General features: G+C 39.9%; 1 pseudogene across 1 annotated transcript; it reads right to left on the bottom strand.

Moving 5' to 3' along the window:
• Window positions 1-453: 453 nt before the first annotated feature.
• LOC309808285 (protein lin-7 homolog C-like) lies at window positions 454-3,114 on the bottom strand (annotated as a pseudogene). Its single transcript, XR_014296185.1, has 2 exons — window positions 2,920-3,114; window positions 454-2,666 (listed from the first exon to the last, which is right to left on the bottom strand). The product of XR_014296185.1 is annotated as a protein lin-7 homolog C-like (transcript).
• Between the last annotated feature and the right edge of the window lie 7,869 nt (window positions 3,115-10,983).

Genomic DNA, 10,983 nt, shown 5'->3' on the forward strand with positions numbered 1-10,983 from the left:
TAGTGTATATAAATTATAAGACCAATTCAGTGGCATTAGAAATGCATTTACAAAAATGTGCTGACCATCCACTAAGGATTAGTCCCTGTGCTATGTGGATGATGAACAAGAAATAAGTCCTAGCTCTGGAGGAGTCCATAATTTGGTGTGGGAGGTGTGTGTGTAGTGTGAAGGGACCCATAATTGAATGCTTAGAGGGTAGGGATTGGGAGCATGCACTTTGGAGTCAGAAATTCAGGCTCTCCCACTTGTTTGTTATATGACCTTGAGCAAATAATTTTATCTGTCTCTGAGGCTTGATTTTCTCATCTCTTATATGGGGATAGTCACCTACCTTAATGTCATTGTGAAAATTAAGTGGGATCATGAACATAAAGTACCTGGAACCTAGTATTAATTAAGGAGTCCAGTAAATGATACTAGTAGTTGTGGTTTTTTTTATCATTGTTGCTTTCTTTCTTTTTTTTTTTTTTACTGTCTTTATATGCACTGATACCGCTCTTTAATATATAAAGCTCTACAACAAATATCTCTAATAATTTTACAATTAAATTAAGTCCGTAACTCTTCTACACTACTTTGGTCTCAACATTTTTAAAACATCAATTAATTTGGAAATATACAATTTAATAACACGATCCTATCAATAACAAGCACATTTTGTAGTGGACTAAAGACACATTCAACCATGCAATCCAGTGTTCAATACCTAAAAGATAAATAACAATGCTGACTTTTACTCTGAAAATCACTGGAAACTGGAATAATCTTTTAAGACTCACAGTGCTCATAAACATGCAGAAAAAGATACACATTTCTATTCTTCCTGAAGGAATGTCACAAAATGCCCACTCTTTACACAGGGTTGATAATTATTCTAAATTCCTTATGTATTTCAATCCATTATTTTCTTTCTAGCACCTGTCACTTAAAATTGTTAAAAGCCTGACAAATGTTCCTGTAAGTTGTGTCTGAAAATGAACCTTACCTCTTTAATTTCTGCCTTTAAAAAGACCTCAGTCACAGTCATCCACTAATAGCTGCCTTTCAGTAAAACAGTGACATCCAGTGGACAAATCAAAGTATCTCAGAATTCCCATCATTATAGCTGAATCATAAAGATCACATCTCTAAATCCAACTAGTGAATGAGTTCTTACTCATTTTGACAAAGCGTCTGCAGATTCTTATGAATGTATCACCTCATGATTTCTATATATCTTAAATATACCCTTCTATCTTTTTCCTATTTAATATCAAGTCTTTAAATTGAGCTACTTAAGAGTGTGTAACTCTTGAGCCTAGTGAGGTTAAAGGTATTACTTTTTCTTCTTTGCGATTTCCCACCACAAATTAACTGGCTCATCTCTAGAAATGGAACAATGAAAATATAAGAAATATATTTAAATAAAAATGAATAGCATTAAAAAAATTTGCAAAAGATGAAACCTAAACCTCTTTTTGCATTTGTAATTTATGATATATTGTTGACTATAAATAGAAAGATGTTATCAGTATTGCTAACAATCAAATTACATTCTCTTGCCTCACTACTCAAATATTATGAAAGAATACATATTTTAGCAATGATTGTATCAGTGTTTAAAAACTTTTATAAATCAGTATAAATGAATATTCATTATATATTATGTTTAACTAAAAGTAAGAAACTTCCACTGTGCTGAGTTATAATTTACCATTGATAATATATATTATGTGTGTGTTCCAAATACAAAACACAGCAGTGATGTTAATATTGATAGTGTAATAAAGTGCTGTAGCTGAGACTGTTATGTTTAATTTCTTGGAAAACCATAAAGAAATGTTACAGGTGAAAAAAAAAAAGCAAAGAAAAGAATGGAGAACTGTTATTTTTAAATAAGCAGCCAAATAAAGAAAACTTTTTTTCCCTAAAAAAAGGTTAAGAATGTAAAAGTACATTTTAATATTAAAAAAGCATTTTTAAAAATCTATAACAACTTTATGACAAAATCTGCATTTGTTGAAAAAGGCCTGTAAAAACAGCAGGACAGAATTGCCCTCATCACCTTTTTACGTTTTCTTGTCAGAAAAAAGTGTATGTATCTCTGGAACCATAAATGATGTTAAAATAGGCATTTATAAAATGGCAAGGAGGATTCCACGGGAAGTTTTTTTTTTTTTTTTTTTAATAATCATTGGCATTGCGGCCATCAGTAGGTCACAAGTAAAACTTCTCTAGCTAAAAGCAAAACGGAATGTAAAGTTTTAGGTCTGTTGCCTGCGTTTTGCCGATCTCATTTTTTCAAAGCGTGACTCCATTTCTTCCAAGACCTTGGGTGTGTACCGTACTACTAATTTAACCTTTCCTTGAGCTGCTTTCAGCAGTTCTACAGCTTTTTCATGATGTTCTCCTTCAACGCTCACTCCATTAACAGAAAGGAGTTGATCTCCTCGCTTGAGACCCCCGTGTCTATCAGCAATTCCACCTGGAATTATTCGGGATATATAGATTGGAGAGTTTTGTTCTTTGCCTCCCATAATATTGTTTTGGGGAGCTCAACAACTCGAGGATGAGAATGTCCTTCACTGGCAGCAAATGCAGCAGCAGTAGCCTTTGCAGTCGCGTTAGCTCTCACTTCGGGACCTGCTACTGATGTCCACAGTCTCGTAGACGTGTTCATACACCTGAAAAACCCAAAGTTATTATTGCGATTTTAAATCTCAGAATATACCATGTTTGAGCTCTTTGTGAAGTTACTGAATGCGTTAAAATTTTAGACAAAGTTTTGCATCTTTGTAAAATGTTTTTCTATTAGAAATTCCGAAAACAAGAGAGGCAGGTTCTAAAGTTCACTTTTTAAAGAAACTCTGAACCCAATTTCAGAATATTACCCTAATTAACTCAGATTTTTAGTAAATTTTAAACCCATGTACTCACCTCTCTTACAGCATTGCAGAATTCACTTTGAAGGACTCTTTGTAAAGCCTGCAGTTTCTGTGGTGGTACCTCTCCACTCCTTTGCAGTTTTTCCAACAATTCAGTTGCCCTACAAATATCCCTCTCCAGTCGCACAGGGTCTCCCAGCGCCGCCATCTTCTCCCTTTGCTTGCAGACCCACAGGAAATGACCCATTGTTGCTTTCTGCTGGTAGAAAGACATCATTGTGTGATACCATGTGTAATGGACTTTCTCCGCTGGCCACCCCCAGCATGAGATGGAAGCACTGGTCCAGGGCCAGACAATTGCTCTTGTCAGGGAAGCTTCAGTCACATCTTAACAGTCCAAATTTCTGGATAGCCCCATGGTTTTGGCTTCCTGGCATGGAGAAATTCACTAAGAAGGGATCTCACCTCCCTTGGAGTGGTCTGCGTTTCTGTTTTGCTTTAGCTGCTTCAAGGTCCAGTGGCCAAAGTGGGCTTCTTCAGGTGAAGCCTTCCTGCAGTCCCAAGAGCCTGTGTAGACTGCTGCCCCCACATGGGCTAGGAGGTGGGCTTCACTGGGAGATGGGCTTGGGGTGCAGGATGGCAGAGGATGTATTGAATATTTCTCAAGCAAAGCTGTGAGCGATGCTGAAATCCAAGGAATCTGCTGAACCAAGAGTCAAATGAGGTCAAAAGAGTCACATGAGCTGACGTCAGAAAGCCAGACAATGAGATCCAGATGGGTGGCCAAAGGCAGACGGAAGCTGCGCTGAAATCCAGGGTGTAGACCAGGAATTGGAAACCAGGGTGAGTGAGTGCAGAGGACAGCGAGTACATACTATTCTCTAACTACTGTTCCTGATACTGGGAACTTACATTCCAATAAGCCAAGTTCCCATGCTGGTAAGTGCTATAAAGAGAGAGAGTTCCTGGGGTGTTGGTCTTAGCTAAGGTGGTATTCTGGCAGGAGGAAGAGCGAGGGCCAGTCTCTGAGGCAGGAATGACAGAAGAGGGCCATTGTAGCTGGAATGTAGTGAATGAAGGGAGAGGGGGAAGGAAATGAGTTTAGAGAGGGAGGCAGGGGCAATAACATGCGGCGGCTTGTGAGCCATAATACAGAGTTTGGATTGTATCAGTGCAATGGGAAGCTATTTGAAGTTTTAAACAGGGCAGGAGAGTTGGCACAATCTAATTTACACTTTAGAAAGACCACTCTGGCTGCTGTATGATGGATAAATTATAGTAAGACAAGAGTCTTACACAGGAGAATTCTCCGGTCCCCAGTAGGAACTGCTGGGTCAAACCACACAAATATTCCCATAAGCTAGTCCAGTGGAAAATCTGTGTCAAATATCTATCTTTCCTCTCCAACCCTGAGGTTGTCCTTGTACTTAAACCAGGCTGGTAACTGGGCCTTACCTCTTAATTTCTTTGCCAGGAGCGCCTTGGTCCTGGGATTTGTTTATTCAGATTTCCAAACCTGTGCAGATCAATCTAAAATTTTGAGAAACATAGCTTGAAGCGGCTAAAATGGGACTTCTGCTACACACCTCATTCTGTTTTAATATGAATGAGGAGAAACTAAGTTTATAGTTTTTTAAAAAATAAGAGGGTATGTAGAGAAGTGGTTCATTTAAGTAGCATTTCAAATAGACTGACTGGGTTAGTTATTTAAAGATAATAACTTAAAAGCATATCAAAAAGAATTATAATAGTTGCAACGTACTTAGTGCCTACCATGGGCTAAAGCCTTCACAAATGAAACAAAACAATAATTATTGACATAAGAGTCTTTTTCCTCCTATTGTGGATTTGAAGAGGATTCTGGTTCTGGGACTGATCCACGTGGGTCTTTAGATGCAATTGGTTACACAAGTATTTCTTTATTTACTTCCTGGCAAGCTAGACATTAGCATCCCCACGTTTTGCAGGTGAGGTGACTAAAATTTATAGAGGTTGTATGCCTGGTCCAATTGAGTAATAAAGCCAGAATTTGAATCCAGGGCCATCCAACTCCAGGACTCACATTGGAGCCACTCTACATGAATCACACAGGTATGTTGCAGTGATTGAGCGTGTGAATCATGGCATCGGGGGATCTTGGATTTGAATTCTGCTCCATCATTTGCTAGCTGTATCATCTTAGTCTGGTTATTTAACATCTAGGAGACTGTGTATCATCGTTTGTAAATTGGGGGTAACGATAGCCCCTCCTTCAAAGGTTGCTCTAAAGATCATGTGAGATGTGTTGCATGGACCTGGCAAATAGAAGGGGCCTAATAAATTGTTCGTTTTTTAAAAAAATTATTTAATTTATTTATTTTTGGCTGTGTTAGGTCTTTGTTGCTGCATTCAGGCTTTCTCTAGTTGTGGAGAGCGGGGGCTACTCTTTGTTGCAGTGCGCAGGCTTCTCATTGCCATGGCTTCTCTTGCTGCAGAGCACAGGCTCTAGGCACATGGGCTTCAGTAGTTGCAGCACGTGGGCTCAGTTGCTCCGCGGCATGTGGGATCTTACCGGACCAGGGCTCGAACCCGTGTCCCCTGCATTGGCAGGTGGATTCTCAACCACTGCACCACCAGAGAACCCCAAATGTTCGTTTTGATTATCATATACCATGCTGGCCTCTGAGAGGTGTTCTTTGGCATCTGTCTGAGCCAGTTTCACTGCCAGCATCAGAAACATATATCCAACCTTGGAAACATCCCACATAATAGACTGTGTCTGCTTAAGTCACTTTGCACTCTGCTTTGAACACCAGACATCTAAGAAGCGCTTTGGATGATGGTATTACCCAACTGCACGAGTGGGTTTGATAGCTTTTCCAAAGGGTTGGTTTTTCAGTTGTGCAACTGTAACTGCTTCATGGCAATAGAAAAGATTTATTTTTTGGACCCCAATCAACCCTCAGCCCCATTTCTCAAACTCCAGCTCTATCATAAGATGTCGAAATTGTGCGGTATTAAAGTTTGGTCAAAGGTGCTAGCAGCATTTCACAGATGGAATGAAGAGCCCATATTGTCTAAAATTGCTTTGCGATGGCTTCTGCCCTGAGCCCTGTTTGCTGTTAAAGACCCAGTTGGTGGAAAAATTCAGCTACAAGCTCAGCTGGAAGGCAGTGGAAGGACAAAAAACTGATTTGCTTCCCTTTGCAGGAGTCTGGGACCTCAGCGTGGGGTAGAAGATGCCCCCTGGTAAGGAAAAGGGTCTCCCCCCAGGTCCAAGGAGGGCAAAGGAGAAGATCTCCCATAATTTAAAAAAACAAACATAATGCAGTCATTTTTGAATGGGGATGGTTGCCCATCTCCTAGAGAGGAAGCTGGAGTAGTGGGGGGAGCAGAGAAAAAGGGGGGATTTTCTCAAAGAGGACTACCATTGTCAGTGGGGTAAGCTGCTAAATCAATTATTTCTAACTGGTTTTGGGGGCCAGATTTCTCAACCTGAAGGGGAAGAATTGTGTGCTTTCTTCACTCGGGGTCTCTTCTAACCAGTCTGTTCTCACTTACATTGAAGAAATGGAGGCAGCCTGACAGGGTATAAGGGCCCCACCTTGAGGGGAGTGTCTGTGTCTTGCATCCCTGAGTGTCCCCGCTCTGCTTTAAATCTTGGTTGGAGTTGGACAGGCCTGGGTCAAAGAGTGGTGCAGCCACATACCTGCTTTGGTGCCTCAGGCAAGTCGTCTGACCTTAGTTTCCTCATCTGTAAAATGGAATTAACAAAAGAACTTACTTCAGTAATACATATGTAATAGAAAATAAAAATAGCATTGTAAACCCAAACTGACCATAAACACCTCTCCTTTTTAAGGGAGGTAGGCATGCTTCATATCAGTGAGGAAATATGTTTTTCCTCAGAAAGGGAGAGAGAGAGAGAGAGAGGGAACTAGTATGTGATTGGGTAGTAGGTCTGCTGTTTCACAGAGCACGTTAATGGTGTTTGGATGATCACGGTAAAACTGGAGCTGAATTTGGCCATAGAAACTGAAGAGGGCTGAGTTGCTCTACCCAATAGTTTTGGCGGGGTTAATAAATAGTTTTTGGGGTTTCCAGTGGCCAGTGAGAGAGAAATGGCCCAAACAATACCGCAGAAGGCAGATCTTTTTCTTTCTTTATTTATTAAAAATTAAAAAAAAATTTTTTTGGCTGCGTTGGGTCTTCGTTGCAGTGAGCTGGCTTCTCGTTGCGGTGGCTTCTCTTGTTGCGGAGCATGGGCTCTAGGTGCACAGGCTTCAGTAGTTGTGGCACGCAGGCCCTAGAGAATGTGAGCTTTAGTAGTTGCAGAACATGGGCTCAATAGTTGTGGAGCATGGGCTTAGTCGCTCCGTGGCATGTGGGATCTTCACAGACCAGGGATCGAACCCATGAACCTTCTATTGGCAGTCAGATTCTTAACCACTGTGCCACCAGGGAAATCCCCAGAAGTCACATCTTAAAGGGCTAGTAGAGCCCAGTTGTTGTTCAGTTTAGATGTTTATATATGTCAAAGTATGTAGAATAATTCTTGGCACCAGTGAGCATTTAATAAATGGCAGCCAGGAGCCATGTAGCAAAGCTATCTCATTGTTGCCCTCTAACAGTCTCTCTCTCCAGAGGAATAGCATCTTCTCCCTCTTTTATGGTATGTGTGGTGTGTGTGTGTGTCTCAGGGAAACTGGGGTAGACAGCAAATGAGGGATGTAATGGGTTCAAATTCTGATTCCACAGGGTTTATTTCTTTGTTTCTTTAATATTCCATCTTTAAATTGGGGCAAAAAATGGTACCTCACTACAAATAATAAATGCTGGCGAGGGTGTGGTGAAAAAGGAACCCTCCTACATTGTTGGTGGGAATGTAAACTGGTATAACTACTATGGGAAGCAGTATGGAGCTTCCTTAAAAAACTAAAAATAGAGCTACCATAAGATCCAGCAAGTCCACTCCTGGGCATATATCTGGCAAAAACCATAGTTCGAAAAGATACATGCACCCCAGGGTTCATAGCAGCACTATTTACAATAGCCAAGACATGGAATCAACCTAAATGTCCATTGACAGATGAATGAATAAAGAAGATGCAATATATATATATATATATATATATTCATTATATATATATATATATACACACATTATATATATATATATATATATATATATATAATGGAATATTACTCAGTCATTAAAAAGAATGAAATAATGTCATTTGCAGCAACATGGATAGATTTAGAGATTCTCACACTAAGTCAGACAGAGAAAGTCAAATATCATATGTGGACTGTAAAAAAAATGATACAAATGAACTTATTTACAAAACAGAATCAGACTCACAGACATAGAAAACAAACTTATGGTGACCAAAGGGGAAAGGAGTGGGGGAGGGATAAATTAGGAGTTTGGGATTAACCTATGCACACTACTATATATATAACATAGATAACCAACAAGGACCTACTGTATAGCACAGGGAACTATACTCAATATTTTGTAATAACCTATAAGGGAAAAGAATCTGAAAAAGAATATATATATATATATATATATATATATATATATATATATATATATATATATATAACTGAATCACTGTTCTGTATACCTGAAACTGACACAACATTGTAAATCAACTATACTCCAATAGAAAAAAATATATAAGGGACTTCCCTGGTGGTCCAGTGGTTAAGAATCTGCCTTCCAATTCAGGGGATGCAGGTTAGATCCCTGGTTAGGAAACTAAGATCCCACGTGCCACAGGGCAACCAAGCCTGTGTGCCGTAACTACTGAGCCCGCGTGCTCTGGAACCTGCGCACCACAACTAAAGAGAAGCCTGTGTGCCGCAATGAAGAGCCTATGTGCCACAACCAAGACCTGACACAGCCAAATAAAATAAAATAAATAAATAAATTACAACAGATATATACAAAAAATAAATAAAACCTAAAAAAGTTACCTCATCTCATATGATTTATATGTAAAGTTTAAATGAGATAATCTAGATAATCCATGAGCCAGGCACTTAGCCTTCAGTAAACGTTAGCTCTTATTAGTATTCTACAATTATAGTCTTATGATGATGGTATACCATCTTAGAACATGTGCTTCATGGTTTTTATTTTTAAATTGACATGTATATTCAATGCAGAAAACTTGAAAAACATATAAAGAACACAGAAAAACAACAATCTCGCCAACAAAAAATCACCAGTGTTAACATTTTGGTTTATGTCTTTTTGTTTTTTTTCCCTCCCAAGTGTATGTACATCTTTGTTCCATCTTTTCAAAATGGGATCCTGTTCTATAGTCTGCTTTCTTTTTTTTTTCAGCCTAGCAATAGACTGTGGACTCTTCCCCATGGATGAGTTGTTTCTTAAAATAGATATTTCAGTGGAAGCAATCATACTCTGGGACAGCAGTTTCATTGCTATTCTTTTTTAAGAATAGAGGGGGGATGCCTCATGGCCATCCAAATCTGGGAGACCCTGCCCCTTATATTTACTTCTTGGAAAATTAATAGTGCATATTAGCATATTAAAGGCTCTTAGAAGCCCTTCCATAAAGAACCTGCTTGACTTTGATGAGTGTTTCCCAAACTAATTTAACGCTGTGGAGTCATTTATTCTCATAAGTCCTATTAATGTCTCAGGAATTACTGGGGGAAACACGGCTGCAGGTTCAAGATTCCTTCAGAACAGGGAGCAGGTCTTGTTCATCTTCGTTGTTTCCGCACGCTTGGATTGATGAATCTGCTTTCTAACCGACAGGCACAAACATGTGAACTGGGGGCCAAGGTTAGAGGCTGAGGCTGTGCTCTGAAGTGTCTCTCGGTGTAAAGCTAATTGGCCCCTTTGGGGATGAACCTGTGAACTTGGCCTCGTTAGCGCCTGCACAAAAAACAGCTGAGTTAGTTTATCTGGCGCCATGAAATTGTTTTCTTACGCAGATTCTCATGCTCTCCTCCAGATGGCGATGCTGGTTTGTCAACTTTCTAAGAGCCTGAAGCTTGGGCCAAGAAAAGCTTGAAATTGAGGGGAAGAAGATGCGTGAGCAACGGAGTTGGGAGTGGAGGGATTATTGAAAACCAGAAGACACACCGTCAGGTTTGCTGTTGGCATGAAGCTGAGGGGCAGCCTTATACATTGGGTGTCAGACACAAGGTTTAGAAAAGTCTTGATGAACCAGTGAACCAAGAATAAATATCACTAGCGCTTACGGAGCACCAACTATGGGGTTGGCAATATGCCAGATAATTTCATTCACTATTTCTTTCCTTTTAGTACCCTGAACAGACCTAGGAGGTAGCTAGAGGAAGAAGAACTGGAAATTCAACCCTGGTTCCTAGGCCTGGTGCTGTATTGCTAGACTGAAACAAGAAAGATATTTACCAAGGATGAATAAATATAATATGTTTTCTGTATCTATCTACTATCTCTCTATCCATCCATCTATCTGTTTTTTTTTTCATTTGCACAGGATAGGCCTAATAGCACTTAGTGAAATTAATACCAGAGTTCATTTTTTTTTTAAGCTGGCCATCTGCTAATAAATTAATCACAGTTCTGGGCTGCATTCTTAGAACTACCACATTTAGATCAGAGTGGTAGAAGTGTTCTTTTTAGAATTCTTCTACTGTTTTTAGTTCTGGTGGTCATTATGCAAGAGGGACATGACCAAACTGAATGCTCTAGGGTGGACAGTTTAAAATTCTGTTGTCAGACTGAGTGGTCCTTGTGTCCCACCATACCCCTGTTACAGCACTTGGCACCTAGGACAGATTGCAATTGTTTCTTTAACTGCCTCCCTCCCCCAGTGGATCCTGTATTTCTTGAAGGGGGGAACTATGCCTTCATCTCTGTATTCCTCGGGCCTAGCAAAGTACTTGGTACACAGTGAGTAAAGTTTAAATAAATGAATGAGCAAATGAATGAAGGGCCTCTCCTGCAGAAATGATATCAGAGCCTGAACCAAGGAAGGAAGTCAGGGAGCTTAGTCTAGATGATCAGAAAGAGGACCTGGGGGAGATGTGAGAACTACCTTTACACGCGTGACAGGCTGTCATGCAGGTGAGATCGTAGAACAAGATTGTGCCTCTTCAGGTGGAAGGCTCA

Source organism: Mesoplodon mirus (genome assembly GCF_964341445.2).
Source record: "Mesoplodon mirus genome assembly, chromosome: 7".
Classification (NCBI taxonomy): domain Eukaryota; kingdom Metazoa; phylum Chordata; class Mammalia; order Artiodactyla; family Ziphiidae; genus Mesoplodon; species Mesoplodon mirus.